The 16,416-nt window shown below is 47.9% G+C and overlaps 1 protein-coding gene across 1 annotated transcript in view; it reads left to right on the top strand.

The window, feature by feature from the left end:
- The first annotated feature begins 861 nt into the window (after positions 1 to 861).
- The window catches only part of RFTN1 (raftlin, lipid raft linker 1), a 196,258-nt gene continuing 180,703 nt past the window's right edge, over positions 862 to 16,416 (top strand). Inside the window, exon 1 of the mRNA XM_080807866.1 lies at positions 862 to 1,172. The gene's annotated coding sequence lies outside the window, so the exon portion shown is untranslated. The remainder of the gene's footprint in view (positions 1,173 to 16,416) is intronic.

Raw genomic sequence — 16,416 nt, 5'->3', positions numbered from 1 at the left:
TGTCTTGTTGTGGTCCTCTTATAATATTAATAATAACGATGATAATAGCTAAGTTATAGAGTGCTTCCTAAGCAAACCCCAGGAGGAAGTGCTATTTAACAATTGAGGGAACAGGCCCAGAGCAGTTAAAGCACTTACCCAGATCACACAGGGAGTAAGTATAGAGGCCAGGCCAACCCCAACTGGCTTTAGGATTCCTGCTTTTAACCCTTACATTGTAATTTTGTCTTGTTTAAAAAGTTCTGAGAAAAAAATACTTTTTAATGGGCTCTCTGTCTCATGTTTTCACTTTACCAAGTCAGCCCTGCCTTGGTGCTTTATTTATGTAATTGTCCCCTTGGGCAACCTTAAGTTGCAGTCCAAGATGGTTCCCCGGATCTCAAACCTTCTGGCCACCTGAAGTAGGTGGAATGGGGCGTGGCAAGGAGACGGTGGCATTACCCCTCTCATTAGTCACTGACTCAATAAATAACTTAGATGGGGTGGGGGACACCTGTGGAATGGGGAGGAGGAATTGTCCACTCTCAATTATCCTCCCACACCCTTGGTGGCAGTCACCATTCAGCACCCCAGCTAGGTGCCCTACGTGCCCTCCCGCCATACACAACCGTGGTTAGGAGGGGTCGAGAGGATGGATCACTGAACCTCCGACCTGTGCGCGGAGGGGCAGCGAAGGTCGCCCGCGGGGTGCGGCGCGTGCGGCGCGCAGGTGGCCCGCCGCGTGGAGAAAGCGGCGCGGGGCTTCGAGGGGGTGCAGGGCGCCCAGGGGCGCGGGGCGGGCTCGCTGCTCCCGAGGTGGCTGTCAGGGGCCGGCGGCTCCCCCGAAGATGCAGCGCAGCATATTTTGCACATGAGTTCAGAGGAAGAGGAAGTGTAGCCGGCGGACGCGCGGCGGCGGCGGGGGCGCGTCGGGGCTGGAGCCGGAGCGCGCCAGGCTCAGGGCGCAGCGAGCGGGAGCGCGGCGGCCGCGGGCTCCGCGGAGGGACGGACGCACAGATCGCTGGAGGGACGGACACCCGAGCGCGCCGCGCCGCCGCTTCCCGCCCCCACCCACTGGCGCCCACGCCTTCCCCGCGCCGCCTGCGCTGTATGGCACAAACTTTCCTCCCGGGACGGAACACGCTGTCTCGGGGAGCCCGCGCCAGCGCCTTTTCCTCAGCCAGTTCCGAACGGTAGGTGAGCGCGCGGCAGGACTTGGGGTGTAGGCGGGCACAGGCCCTGCCATCTGGCCCCGCGGACCCGGACCGCGGCGGACTGGAGGAGCCCCGCGTGGCGCCTCCTTGCAGGTTGCCGCGGTTGCCAGAGGGCCACCGCCCCCGCCCCCCACAACCGCATCCCCCTGCGGGGGTTGGATAGGGTCGGCGCCGATCCACAGCACACAGCGGTCTTGGCCAACTTTTGGGTGGGGGGCGGAATAAATCGTCCCTGGCACGCTATGGGGAGAGGCACCTAGAGCAGTTTGTCAGGGGTCGTGGGCTCTGCAGGCTCGCGGCGTCAAAGAGAGAAGCAGAGGGGAAGCTTTGAGGCTACAGGTGGGTCTGGGACACAACTGCAGGGGGTCCTTGGCAAAGATCAGACAGGAGGTGGACACGAAGTGCAGGTTCAGGATGGCGCGAGGCTGGGTGGGATGGTGAGTTGGGAGATGGCTCTAGCTGCCCTTCTGCGTGCGTCCGGGGAGGTGGGTTTGTCGGTGGCGCAGGGGTGCTGGATAGGTGGGAGCAGACCTACCGCACGTCCTAAGGAAGCGCCACAGCTACCGGAGGCAAAGAGACTCTGGGCGCGGGGAGTCTCCGGCACTGAAAAGGGCATCTCTCCTTCCGTAAGGGGATTTCTTTACTTGTCCTAACCCACTTTCCCAGGCTCAAGGGACGCCAGGGTAGGTCTTGGGCCAAGGCGGGGTGGTGGCGGTGTACATTTCAGAAAACCCGATTGTCAGGCACGCAACACTCCTCCGCCTCCCCGGACCAGGGCCTGTGCCCTTGACCCAGGATATCGCGGTCTTGGCTTCGAGAACCACGTGGAAGCCAAAAGTGCTAGACCCAGGCGCGCTCCCTGCTGCCTCCGGTTTGATCATGCTTAGCTGCCCCGTGTGGTTGTGGGTGGTCCCCGGGGACACTGGGTGGTGGCAGTGAATTTGTTGGGGGACTTAAACAAAATGTATGTATGTGTATATTTTAAGTCTCGCACAAAAGCCAAATTTGAGTGCCTGCCCTGGGTTTCAGGCAACAGTCCTTTCTTGTAATTGGTACAGCTGTTTTCAGATGCTGGGCGCACAGTCAGGCCAGGCGTCTTCCAGCCCCTGCCATCGTGTGTCATCTCAGGATAAGTGAGGCCCTGCCAGGAAGGAAGGCGGGCTTAATGTGAGCCACCTCTGGGCCTGTGGGTAGGGCACGCTATGCACCCCACGTGTCCCTGGCTGCCGGGATTCCAATTTGTACCTCCGAGCAGCTGAATTCCCAATGAAATTCAAGTGACCCCAGATGTCACCAAACCCCACAGAGGGTTAAGCAACAAACTGTTTGGGGCTCTTTGGTGCGTGCGTGTGTGCTAACCTCAATGAAATCACTTTAACCTCAGACTGACTCTGCATCCTCTTTTGCCTTCAGCAGGGTTTCTGGTCCTGAGAACTGGGACTTCATCCTCTATATATCAAGTTCCTGGGTTGGTCTTTCTTTCTTAGTCTTTTGGCTTAATGGACGCCGGGCAAATGGAAGTGGAGTGTTGTGCAGTTAGCTAATAGATTGGTGCAGGAATTGAAAGAGAACAAATTAGGAATGAGTTCTTTTTCTCCCTCTTGAGCAGGAATTTTTGGCTTCCATTCAAATAATTGCTTTGTCTGTAGGGAAACAGGCAGAAAATCTTTGGCATGAGTGATGGGAGTTCCTGTAAAGCTACTTGTGTTCTTCCAATCTTCACTTTTCTGCAGAATTGAAACTATGGGTCCATGGTTTGGTGGGCGTGGGTGTCTTGCCAAATTTCTAACTTGGGGGGAGCGGTCAAGGAGAGGGTATTATGACTCTTTCCCTACCTATCTCATTTTTAAAAATATAAAAATGTTGCAAGAATAGGGGCGCCTGGGTGGCTCCGTCATTAGGCATCTGCCTTCGGCTTGGGTCATGATCCCGGGGTCCTGGGATCAAGCCCTGCACCAGGCTCCCTGTTCAGTGGGAAGCCTGCTTCTCCCTCTCCCACTGCCCCCTGCTTGTGTTCCCTCTCTCGCTGTGTCTCTCTCTGTCAAATAAATAATAATAATAAAAAACTTAAAAAAAAAAACAGTTGCAAGAACAGTAACCATTCAAATGCCCATATCTAGAGAGTAATTTAGCAGTACTGGCTTTATTACGCATCTGCCGATCTATTCATCCCTCTGTCCATCTTAAGTCCCAACTTAAGTCCATCCATGAGTAAATCTCAACTTATTGTTTTATGCACTTTAAAGTAAATTATAGACATTGACACAGGTCACTCCTTAATGTTTCAGTGCACATTTTATTATTCAGAGTTCAATATATGTTCATGATTGTCTTAAGGTAAAATACATATGCATAGAGTAAAATGCACAAATCTTCAGAGTAATATTTGCATAATGTTTTGATAGATGTGTACACCTGTGTAACCCTAGTTGCGATCAAGATAGGGAATATTACCGCCACCTCAGAAAGTTCCTCATCCCCATTTCCAGTCTGTCCCTGCCTCCTTTCAGTGGCAGTGACTGCTGATTATTTTTTACTGTTAGTTTAGTCTGTTCTTGAATTCCTGTAAATGGTGTTCTATAGTATCATGTAAAGCTTCTTCCATTCACCATATTTTTGAGATTCATCCATGTTGTATCTATCAGTATTTTGGTTTTTTTTTTAATTGCTGAATTTTATATTCCAGGACATGTCCATACCACAGTTTGTTAATATATTCCTCCCATTGATGGACACGTGAGTTAGTCCCAGTGTTGGGGAGGTATTGTAAATGAAGCTGCTATGAATATTTGTGTACAAGTCTTCCTAGGGACATATGTTCTCATTTCTCATGGGTAAATGCCTAGAAATAGAATCATTAGGTCACAGAAGGGGTATATGTGAACCTTGTAAGAAGCTGCTGGGTCTTTCCCCAACACGGTTGTACTATTTTTGTGGCCCTACCAGCAAAGAATACAAGTAAGAGATTCCAGATACGACAACTCTGTTTTCCTGTCCCAAAGTCAAGGGCATGGCTTGACCAGTGTTTCGGGGCTAGCGGGGTACAGCAATTGGATACCTGAGACAGTCCAAAGCAAAGTCCAAAGTTGCTTTTTTATAGGTGGAAGAGTTGTGAGAAATCTCTAACTCTGCCAGTAAGTGAGTTCGCACTTAAATTATTACAGATGATCAGACAAATATTTTACTTGTTGAGATCTTCAGAGAAGGGAATTCCATAGGGGAATGTACCCTTGGTTGTGAAAGAAGATTGATTGAGTACTTTCTATATAAAGGAAAAATAACTCCCAAACCCACAGAATTCCACCACACTTCTGCTAGCTTCTCCTGGGGGATTTCTGACGTATTGGTCTAGTTGATGTGAACTTGGTGGAGGAGATTCCCGTTGGATTTCACCGGCTTGCGCAGCTGGCTGCTGAAAGTGGGTTGTGTTTGCTTTGTGAGGCAGATCAGATTTGGTTTTTTGAAGGCTCAGAAACCAGCTCTGCTGTTAAAGTGATTTAGCCTGTCAGTGAGAAACATGACCTGTCGATGTGCTCTCGTGGTCCTGGCTGAGAAAACGGGCCAGGTCCCCTCAGGTCCCCTTACCCTTTGGTCCTGTTCCGTGGACCAGCAGCTGAACCTGGCCTTGGATAATTCAGGAAACAGGAATGGAGCCTCCCAGATTGCGTGGGACCCTAGAATGAAATATTTGCATCTGGCCAAAGTGTCTCAGTGGGGTCAGATGACAGGTGGCACAGAGTCTCGAGTCTTTGCACTGTGTTTGGAAACTGTTGTGATCTGACAGCCTAGGACAGTGCCTGCCACAGAGTAGGGGCACAGTAAGTCTCGGCTGGATGATTCTGGTGACTCGTTGTACCTGACTGGGTGATTGCGCATCTGGGGGTTGACCGTGAGTGCCGAGATGTCCCCAAGATGTATTTCACGGGTATTTCACCGTAGCCTTGGAAACAGGTTCAAAGTGTTTCGGCCGAGGAAAACCTGCCGACTGTCCTCTTCTGTTTTAGTAGCACTGTTCTTATTTTATTGCAGATTTCACTATTGTTATTAACAAAATAATAATTATAGCTACCACTTTCCCAGTGTTTACCCTTGGCCTGGCACTGTTAGGCACTCTACATGCATTCTTTGAATTTAATCCTCAGGAGAAGCGAGTACTGCTCTTATCTGCACTTTAGCCTTGAGGAAACTGAAGCTTAGCGAGGTTAAGTAATTTGCCTTAAGTTCACTTTTTCATGTTTCCTAGACATAGGGAAGAGACCGTGACGTTCTGGTTTCGCAAATGAGACTACGTCTACAAGCACAGATTTCCAAATACATGAAGCCATGGGGTGACAGACACGAAAACTGGAGAGGCACAACTGCACGGCAAGAAATGACACCCCTGAATCACTTTCTTCCGTCTAAGTTTTCTGAGTTTGGGGTAGCCAGGGCCTGTATTGAGATACCAAGTATTTTGGTGATAATTTAAAACACTATTGGTTCGCTGTGATTTTAGTTTCATTGGAGGAAAAGAAAAACGTTGCCAGCTGTTAAGTGTCCTAGCTGAGCAGTCCCGCCCCTTGGCCACCACCTACACATGGCCATGTACATTTCAATGTAAAATGAATTAAAATGAAAGAAATAAAAATTTCAGCTCCTTAGTCCCATTACCCACACGTGGTTATTGGCCCGGGCCTTGGATACTGCAGAGGTGGGGTATTTTCATCATGGCTGAAAGTCCTGTTTGCCCTATAGTAAGTGTCTCTCTCTTTTCCTTCAGCGAAGAATGGGCAACACACTTGGCTAAGGCTTAGGCTCTTTTTTCACTGACAAAGGGAAACATTTAGCCAGACATTTCTTTTATGTTTACCTTTTAAAGGTTTTGCGTGTGTGTGTGATCTTTCCTCCCATTCACATTCAGTTTTTAACATAAATTTAAGTTTCCCTTTGCTCCTGGGCCCCCAAAGGGGCTTTCGTTATTATCGTTGCATATTTTACCAGAATGGTTTCTGTGAAAAGATTGGTACAGCAGGCAAGTGATGGCCACTGCTTGAGCCCTGTTAATTCCTTGCTCTCCAAATAAGAATTCGGTTGAGCTTTTAAATATGCATTTGTGTGACTTACTCCCCACCTGGGCTGAATTGAGGAAGAAGAATCGGCTCTCAGCGGGGCCAGAACCAAAGAGCTAGAAAATCAGGTCACATTCTATGCCTGATGGCTACCTGCCAAGACAGAGATGGAGGAGACACTATTTGGGGTATCGAGGGCTTTGCTTTGGAGTTTTCTTGGGTCTGACTGCCCTTGTGTGTGGGGAGTGCAGGAGGGGGCCAAGCAGCTTCCATGTCCTGGTTGCAAAGGACTAGGCGGGGTGGGTCGTATGCTGCCCCGGCTTGCCCCTCTTCTGTGCTTCAAAGGAGAAGGGACTTCAGGCCTCAGGTGTTATGGGGCACCAGCACCAACCAGTGGTGCAAAGTCCATGTCAGCTGTGTTTTGCCCAGCTCGTCTGATACTGAGCAACCCTTTCCTTCTTTCTTTTTAAAGATTTTATTTATTTATTTGAGAGAGAGAGAGAAAAAAAAAATGAGTGGGGGGGAGGGGCAGAAAGGAAGGGAGAAACTGATTCCAGCCGAGCAGGGAGCCCTATGCAGGGCTCGATCCCAGGACCGTGGAATCATGACCTGAGCCGAAGGCAGACACTTAACCACCTGAGCCACCCAGGTGCCCAGACCAACTGTGAAGTGACTTTATGAAACTGTATTGGATGTTTCCACATTTTTTCAATCAGGAAGCCAGCTGTTCTTTCAATGACAACTTTCTCAAAATGTCCCATTTTGTTGTTCTATAGTCAGGCCCCCTTGACTGTCAACATTTATTTCTTGCAGAGGATTATCAGCTTCCATTCATGTGTACATGACTGTGTGTGTGTGTGTGTGTGTGTGTGTGTGTGTGTGTATGTGTGTGTTTTGAAATTTCCTACTTTGTATTTCACCCCGAGGAACTACTTTCTGAGGAACCCTTCAGGTTTTATGGAATAGCTCCCAAATTCCCACGTTTGAAGAAATCATTGTAATAGACCTCATTCATAAAGTTGAATAAGAAGAGAGTTGGTTAATCACAAACTCTGGCGAATGGAATGTGACTGAATCATGTATTGCCAAATTTTGGAAATATAAAGCACAAGAAATCAGATTGTTCATTTAAACACTTCTGTAACTTAGAGAGGGTTTTGGACCTTTTTCCACTGTCTTGGGATCCCATATAAGCACCGTTTGCAGACGGGTAGAATTATGGCCATAGGCAGGTCAAAAGAAGTCTTTAAAGTGGATAACAAGTAATACTGGTAGTATTTCTTTTTTTTTTTTTCAAAGATTTTATTTATTATTTATTTGACAGAGAGAGATCCCAGTAGACAGAGGCAGGCAGAGGCAGAGAGAGATCCCAGTAGACAGAGGCAGGCAGAGGCAGAGAGAGAGAGTGGGAAGCAGGCTCCCTGCCGAGCCGAGAGCCCGATGCGGGACTCGATCCCAGGACTCTGAGATCATGACCTGAGCCGAAGGCAGCGGCTCAACCCACTGAGCCACCCAGGCGCCCTAATACTGGTAGTATTTCTAATAATATTAACCTTTATACTACTTATTCTATGTATCAGAGCTCTTCTAAGCCCAGTTCAGTATTAACTTACTTAATCCTCACCCTCCCAGTGGATTTTGGGGGTATCCCCATATTATAATTGGGAAACCTGAGGTTGAACAGCTTCCTCGAGGTCACACAGTTAGAAAGTAGAGACACGGGGATTTGAACCTAGGTAGTCTGGCTCCAGAACCCATGCAGCCAACCCTTGTGCTATGCTCTTAAGAAGGTAGATTTCCCAGATACTCCAGAATGTCCATCCTTTACCAGATAATAAATGTCTGTCCTAGTCCTGTAGGATGTTGATTTAGTAGGTATTTATCGTGGATCTAGGGGCGTCTGGGTGGCTCAGTCAGTTGAGCATCCGACTCTGGCTTCTGACTCAGGTCATGATCTCAGGGTCATGAGATCGAGCCCCACATCAGAGTTCATGCTCAGTGTGGAGTCTGCTTCAGATTCTCCCTCTCTCTCTACCCCTCCCACTGCTCATGCACACTCCCTCTCTCAATAAATAAATAAATAAATAAATAATTGTGCATCTATTGGGGTGGGGCGTTGGGATAGCTGCTGTTGGAGATGAAGAAGACATGATTGCTACCTTTAGGAAGTTAGTTGTCACATGAGCAGGTGAGGCAATACCAAAAGCTCCAGAGCTCTCTCTGGAGCTCAGGACTGGTCTCTGCAACTGCCCACCCCACATGTCTACCCAATGGAGTTAACACATCTAAAATAAGCTCCCGTCTTCCTCCCATAGCCTTCCAGCTTGGAAGGGGGCCACTCTAGGCTTCCAGTTGCTCAGGTCACAAACCCTAGATGTGTCTTGGATGCCCTCTTTTTCTCACGCCAAACTACCAATAAATTTCATGAAAATATACTTTTAAAATATATCCAGAACTTGCCCATTGCTCATAACCCGTTATTATTTGGTCTCCCCATTTCCACAGTCAGTCATGGCCAGAATGTTCATGTCTGCCCTTGGCTTGAAACCCTTAGGGCTCCCATCTCAGAGTAAAGCCAGAGTCCTTACCACCATCTGCACAGCCCACACAACCTGCCTCACCATGCCACTCTGATTTTATGTGCCCCCTGCAGCTACTCCCTTTTTCCCCCAGGCAGGTCCTGCAAACTTGCACTTGCTGCCACCTTGACCAGTACACCATCCCCCTCATCCCGTGTTCTTTTTGACATTACCTTCTGGGTGAGACTTCCCTGATCAGCTTGTTTTTAAGTATTGCCTCGTCTTCCCTTGTGCTTGTTCTCCCTCCTCCCTGCCTTTTCTTTATTTCTTTAAAATTGAATTTCCTGTATTATTTTTATTTGTGTATTGTCTGTTTATCTGTTCCTGAAGGTAAGATCCTTCAGGGAAGGGTTGTTCCTTTTTTGTTGTTGTTGTTATTGTTGTTGGTCTTTTGCATCACTTTGGTATCCTTAGCATTTACAATAGTGCTTTGCATGCAGTAGGTGCTTAATAAAGGTGAGTGTGGTGGGTGATTTTGTTTCAACCTGACTAGGCTAGGGTACTCAGTTTTTGGTGAGACAGGTCTAGGTGTTGCTGTGGGTTATTTTTCTTTTTTTAGCATGATTACCATTTAAATCAAGAGACTTCGAGTAAAGCAGATTACTCTCCATAATGTGGGTGGGCCTCACCCAATCAGTTGAAGGACTTAAGAGAAAACACTGAGGTCTCCCAAAGAAGAAGGAATCCTGCCTCCAGACTGACTTAGGACTTAAGACTGTAACATCAGCGCTTCTCTAGGTCTCCGACCTGTTGGCTTGCGCTGCAGATTTCTGACTTGCCAGCTCCCACAGTCACATGAGTCAGTTTCTTAAAATAAGTCTGCCCTGCCTTCTCTCTATATAGATATCTACCCAAACACTATCCTCTTGGTTCTGTTTCTCTGGAAACCCTAATACAGAGGGTTGAGATGGAAGGGAAAGTGTCAGGTTGGGGTTGCACTGGGGGTAAAGGAATGGTGTCTGGAGAGTGCTCAGTGTGTACAAAAGGGAGCACTGGCTTCCTACAGCCTGACACCAGGGTACATGAAGAGGAACAGCCAGAGACCGGGGAGGAAGTGGGTTGGGGGTGAAGTTGAGGTGAAGGACTCCAAACTGGGTGGTGTCTGTTTCTTATGCTCTTTGAGCCACTTGTGTGGCACAGAATGGTTAATGTGGAATTAGCTTGTGCTAAGAATTAGTGGGCAAGAGACCAAGGGAAGCCAGATGCAGGAAGGCCTTTGAGGTCCTAAGAGGGTGGGCTGGCATGGACAATGAAGTGGTGGACATAAGGGCCTCCATGAGCACCCAACACCAGGCCAGCTCTAGTGGCGACGACAGTGGCAGGAGCAGGCTGATGCCTGGTGTTTTGAGCCTGGATGTTGCAAGGACAGGGGTACTACCCTCAGAAGCAAGGAACATGGGAGGAAGAACAGGCCTTGATGGGCCAGGCATTGAGTTCTCTTTGGAGCATATGCATCATGAATTTCAGGAAAGTTCTGGGTGAAGATGCTGAAAAGGGTCCTTGGGGCATATTCACCTGGAGTTCACCAGACTGGGAAGGAGACTGGAAGGTTTTTGCCCAGAGCCGGTAAAGCAGGGCCCATGAGGAGATATGAGGGCTATGGGGGAAACTATAGTATTTATGTAACTTTCTTGAGTATACTCAACAATACCACATATTGGAGGTTCCCAAACTCCTTTTCAAAGGCACCCCAAGGCGCCACAGCAAACTCATGAGAACGGAGCAGAAGGGTGTTTTTTCCTTTTTACATTTCTGAGGGGAACAGTGGTACTTGATGGGTTAGACAACACATTGCCTGCCGTCTTGGGGTAGTTCGCAGTACCAACGTTAGACAGCTCCGCCTTCCTTTTGATGACGTCATACTTCTGTGCCGCGCCTTTTGGGTGGTTGCTAAGAAACCACGAACAGGAAATGAAAGTGGTGGTGTCCAGTGTGATTCCAAGGTTTGAGAAGTTGTGCGGTGCCCAAGAGATGCACACAGCCCGCTAGTGCTTGTGACTCAGGAATGAAAGAAAAAGGTTTATTCTTTCAATTTTTATGCACCTTTTTTCCCCAAAAGGCTAATAAGTTGCTTGGACAGAAATAATTATTATGTTGTTTACACTGAGCTACTTAATAAGTGGAACTATAAGTCTTGCTTTTAGCCCAGGGGTGCCCTGACGCTAAAGGCGCCAGGAAGTAGAACGTCTCAAACCTCTATCATGTATTTTTGTGGGTGTCACAGGTAGATTGTGGAAGAATAAAAGCAAGGATAGAAGGGGGGAAAAAGGAAGGGCACGGGGGCTGCATCTAAAAAGTCTCTTTTCTTCAAAAATAAAAGATGTGAAGCAAATAAAGTAAAATGTAAGCATTTGTTAAATCTTGGTGGTGGGTACATAGATATCTCATTTTCTGTCCTCATCTGTATGTGTGAAGTGGCTTATACTGAAAATGATTTTGTTTTAAGATTTCATTTATTTATTTTAGAGAGAGAGAATGAGAACATGAATGGAGGGGTGGGGAGCAGTGAGGCAGGGAGAGAATCTCCAGCAGACTCCGTGCTCAGCACAGAGCCTAACTCGGGACCCAATTTCCTGACCCCGAGATCATGACCTGATCTGAAACCACGAGTCGGACGCTCAACCAACTGAGTCACCCAGGTGCCCCTATACTGAGAATGATTTTAAGAGAGAGAAGGAGGGTGGGGATAGAAATTTAGGGGTGCACCTGTTGTTAGGGTCCGTGATCAAAGGAACGAGACTGATGCAAAGCAAAAGTCAAGCAAAGCTTTATTTTGCGCCAAGCATCGAAAATCAAACCGACTGGTAGGGGCCGTCTCTTATATAGAGACGATGACAACCACCCCGACAAGGCCCCTCTGGACGAGGCCGCTCCCCAGACGAGGCTGCTCCCGACCACGAAGAGGCGATGACGACTACGAGGACGACTACGAGAACGAGTCGAGGCCGCTCACCGACGATGTCGCTCCCTGGACAGGGCCGCTCTCCGGAATGATACTGCTCCAGCGAGGCCGCTGCCGGCGGGGCAGCCCCGCCGCCCGGAGCCGCGGCCCCACCGCCCGGAGCCATGGCCCCGACGCTGCCCCGCGGCCAACAGCCTCGCTGCCAGGAGCCGCCGCCCCGCCGCCAGCAGCCTAGCGGCCTTTGTCGGGAACAGCCTCGCCGCCCCGAGCTGCCCCAAGCCGCGGCCCCGATGCCAGCGGCCTCGTTGGAGCGGCCTCCGCCAGAGCGGCGTCCTTCTGGGGAGCGACCTTGTCCCGAGCAGCTCTGTCCGGGGAGCGGCCTCGTCCGAGTGGCATCATAGGGAGCAGAGTCTGTGTCGTCGGGGTTGTTGTCCTCGTTGTTGTTGCCTCTTCCTCCTCGAGAGTGGCCTCCTCCGGAGCAGCCTCGTTGGAAGCGACCTTGTCGGCGTTGTCGTTGTCCTTGCCTCTTGTTCCTTTGATCACGGACCCTAACTGCCTCTTTGTAAGAGACGGCCCCTACCGGTCGGTTTGGTTTCTGATGCTGGCGGGAAATAAAGCTTTGCTTGTGGCTTTGCATCAGTCTTGTTCCTTTGATCACGGACCCTAACACCTGTGTTTGGAAGGACAGCAGGGAGGTGGGAAGAGGGCATCTGAGGTACAAAGAAGTTCAAGAGATGGGGTGGGGTATCAAGGGGGTCAGTAGGGCCATGTTCTAGACTGGGGATTTAAGAAGGATCTGAGACTATACAGAGTTCAGAGTGGGGAAAGCTGAGCTTGCTCCTAAATTATTGCTTTGCAACCCTGGCTGTCAGTTAGACTTACCTGGGGTTTTCAAAAATTCTGGTGATCAGGCCCTACCCCCAAATGCCTGGGCATCAGGATCTTTAAGTAGCTCTCCAGATGATTCCAATATGCAACCAAGGTTGAGGACCAGTGCTACGGACGGCCCAGGGTTTCTCATACTTCACCGCTGCTCAAACTATAGTGAATCACTTGTCATTAAAATGTAGTTTCTGGTTCAGCAGGCTCGGGAGGGCCTGGGATTCTGGATTTCTCACAGGCTCCCAGGAATTCCGGTGCTGCTGGTCTGAGAACCACACTTTGAGCAGCAGATTCTTCTGAAAGGGAGCTGTGTTTGATTAAGGGTGTTTGTCATGGGGACTGTGGGAAGGCAGAGAGGTGGTCTGGATCAGACCCCGACTGAGATGTGGGAGGAGGGGATAGTAAGCAAGTGTTTTCCTTTGGAAATGTAAATACCCCTTGTATTCCTTATCTTTTGCTGTATAACAAATTACTCTGGATCTTAGCAGCCAGGAATGACAGTAAACATTTATTATCTCACAGAGTTTCTGTGGGTTAGAAATCCAGAAGCAGCTTAGCTGGGTGGTTCTGACCTGGGGTGCCTCAAGAGGTTGTGGTCAAGATGCTGGCTGAGCTGGAGGCCATTCTGCAGATGATGGATCTGGTTTCATATGGGTGTTGAGCTAACCAGCAGTGTTGGCTGTTGGGTGGAGGCCTCAGTTCCGTGTCCTGGGATTTCTCTACAGGGTTAATAGACTCTTCATACTGTGGCAGCTGGCTGTCCCCAGAGTGAGGGATCCAGGAGACAGTAATGTAGAACGCACAATGCTGCTGTAATCCAGCCTTGGAAATCACACTCATCATTTCTGCAGTGCCCTCCTGGCCCCACAGGTCAGCCCTAGTCACTGTGGGTGGGGACCACCTGTGAATGCTGCGAGGATTACTGAGGGTCGTCTTAGGGGCTGGCTATATTACCTCTTATTGTTTTCAATGAAGGAATAATGTATGTGCAGCACAGAAAACTTGAGAAAACCATGAAGAGAGTGTCACCCATAATCTCATGACCTGGAGGAAATTTCTGGGAACACTGTGGTCTATGTCTTGCCAGATACAAAGAGAACGTATGTGTATGTATATGTATATACACATACACGTATATATATATGTATACACATACATATATATGCACACACATAAAATGCATATGTAATATATAATAATATATGTGTGTGTATATATATGCACTCACTTAGAAAAAGTAGCACCATACAGATAATACTGTTTCATATAGATTGTTCTTTATCCTTGGCATTGATTCAGGAATACTTTAAACTGGAAAATTTTTCAGGGTGCCTGGGTGGCTCACTGGGTTAAGCGTCTGCCTTCGGCTCAGGTCATAATCCCACGGTCCTGGGATTGAGCCCCACGTCGGGCTCCCTGCTTGGCAGGAAGCTCTCCCACTCCCTCTACTTGTGTTCCTTCTCTAGCTGTGTCTTTGTCAAACAAATTTAAAAAATCTTTAAAAAAAAACAGGTAAATTTTTCTTATTGAACTATAGTTGTTGTACAATGTTATATTAGTTTCTGGTACAACACAGTGATTAGACAGTTCTAGGCATGACTCAGTGCTCACCACAATAAGTGTAGTGTCACCATGCAATGTTATTACAACATTACTGCCTATACTCTGGACTGTACTTTTCATCTCTTTGCCTTTCTTATTTTATAACTGGGAGTGTGTATCTCTTAATCCCCTTCGCCTACTTTGCCCAGTCCATCAGTGGGTAAATTGTAGTTATCCTCGGGTTTCTGTCTTAGACTATGTTTGTAGGATATCAAGATTTGATACCATTTGAATTCTCAAGCTTTCATTTACATTTCTGGGTTGAGAGAGATGTTCCTATCATGCAAAAACGTCTTCATCTGGATCATCAGTTCTTACTTTGGGTGACTGAGTGATGTAATAAACACGCTCGAGGCTTCAAACACAGGATTTGAATGAAGAAATAAAAAATGAGTTTGCCAGCTGATCCGGCATCATTGCCTATAATTGCCCCATCTCTGGTTGCTTGTCATGAGCTGTTGGCAATTGTTAAAATTAGCTTTACAGTCTGCCATGGATTAGTAGCAAGTGTGGTAAATGAGGACTCACTCTTAATGAAACTAATTTTGTATTTGGAAATATAACTACATTTATTACTCCCATTATTTAAATGCACGTATGATAGTTGAGAGTAAAAATGAACCTTTAAACTGCAGTTTTAGAAACGCTAGCTGAAAAATAATCTTTTAAGGAGGTGATCCTTTTTCGAATGGTTTTCCAGTGTCTTACGAGCATCTTGGGAAGCATTTCAGAAACAAATCAGAAATACTTAAAATTAAAATGTAAGGATTTAAAAATTGACAGTGACACAGGGCATCATGTCGCATTGCTGATTAGCTTCTTCTGGAACCAGGTCTGTGGCAACGTGCTGTCTATTTCATATTCCTGTCTATTTCAAATCTGGGGATTTTCTCTGAACATCTCGGGTGCTGTCCAGACTTCCAGAACAGCCCGCCCCACGGCACCGCATGCATCTGTTCACTGTCTTTCTCCTCCTTTCACCTCCAATCTCCTTGAGAGCAGGGCCTGGTCTTCCCATTTTTATCTTTCCTAATCGGGGGCCTGATTTAAAGCAGACCTTAGTGAATGTGGGCTGAATGAATGCATGCATGTATGCATGAATTTGGAGACGTTCCCTCTAGTGTGGAGCTCACAGTTTCTGCATGAAGTGCGGCCATGTAGCAAAGATACACCTCACGATGGGTTTGATTTGGAGAACTGATTTTCCAGAACATCACCATCTGAGGGCCCTCTGCTTTCTGGTCATTTGCAATCTCTCATGTCGTTTCCTTGCAGCCAGGGTCTCAACCTCCCGTGATTACCTTATTTTCCTCCATAATCAGCATCCAGTTCCTCATTACTTTTAGCCGATTTCTGCTAGAGAACTGTACGTTTATTTTGGCTCTCTCCCTACTGTCTCGCCACAGGAAAGGGGAAAGACCTCCTCTTTTTGCTTTACGTTTGAAGAATTCTTGGAAGATTTTTCTTTGTCCCTCTATGTTAGAGAGACCCATACACATGGGTGCAGGGATGTATTCTGGGATGACAGAGGTAGAAACAGAAAAGCCTGCCATATGACTGTCAAACAGGTAATCAAAGCTAATCCAGCGATCCACTCACACATCAAATGAGTAACTTGATTTACATTAGGTATCAATGTGGGGTGACTGTAGGAATATGGAAGGTCAGAGCTGTGGGAGTTGGAGTAACGGGAGAATCTCATCACACACAAGTGATTTTTAGCATGTGCCCTTTACAGAAACAGACAAGGAAATCAGAATAAGCAAGGAATAGCAGGGTTCTCATGATTCCACCCAGGGAGCTGATGGTCTAGAGTGAGCAGGAGGTAGAGGGGCTAATCAGTCAGTCTTTCGAAGGGTCTCACCTTCCGCCATGCCTCTCCTGCGGTCAGCATCTGGCCACCGTGAATGTGGAAAGAGAAGCCTTATTCATTAACAGGACCCCTGCACTTACCACCAACCCAGCAATCCTACTCCTAGGTGTTACCCTAGAGAAATGAAACTTATGTCCTCATAAAAGCCTCTGTGAGTGTTTATAGACACTTTATTCATAATCAACTGGAACAACCAAAGTGTCCTTCGGAGGCTGGATGGCTAAACCAGGCCCCTAAATGTAGGCAATCTCAACTGGTGTTCTCCTGAGGAGGCAGCGGGCCATGGCCATTTTGAACAAACTTGGTGAATAAGTTACCTATTGAATGATGAATCACC

Source organism: Martes martes (genome assembly GCF_963455335.1).
Source record: "Martes martes genome assembly, chromosome: 1".
Taxonomy (NCBI): Eukaryota; Metazoa; Chordata; class Mammalia; order Carnivora; family Mustelidae; genus Martes; species Martes martes.
Note: the sequence above shows the minus strand (reverse complement) of the source record. Positions and strands in the feature narration are given on the sequence as shown.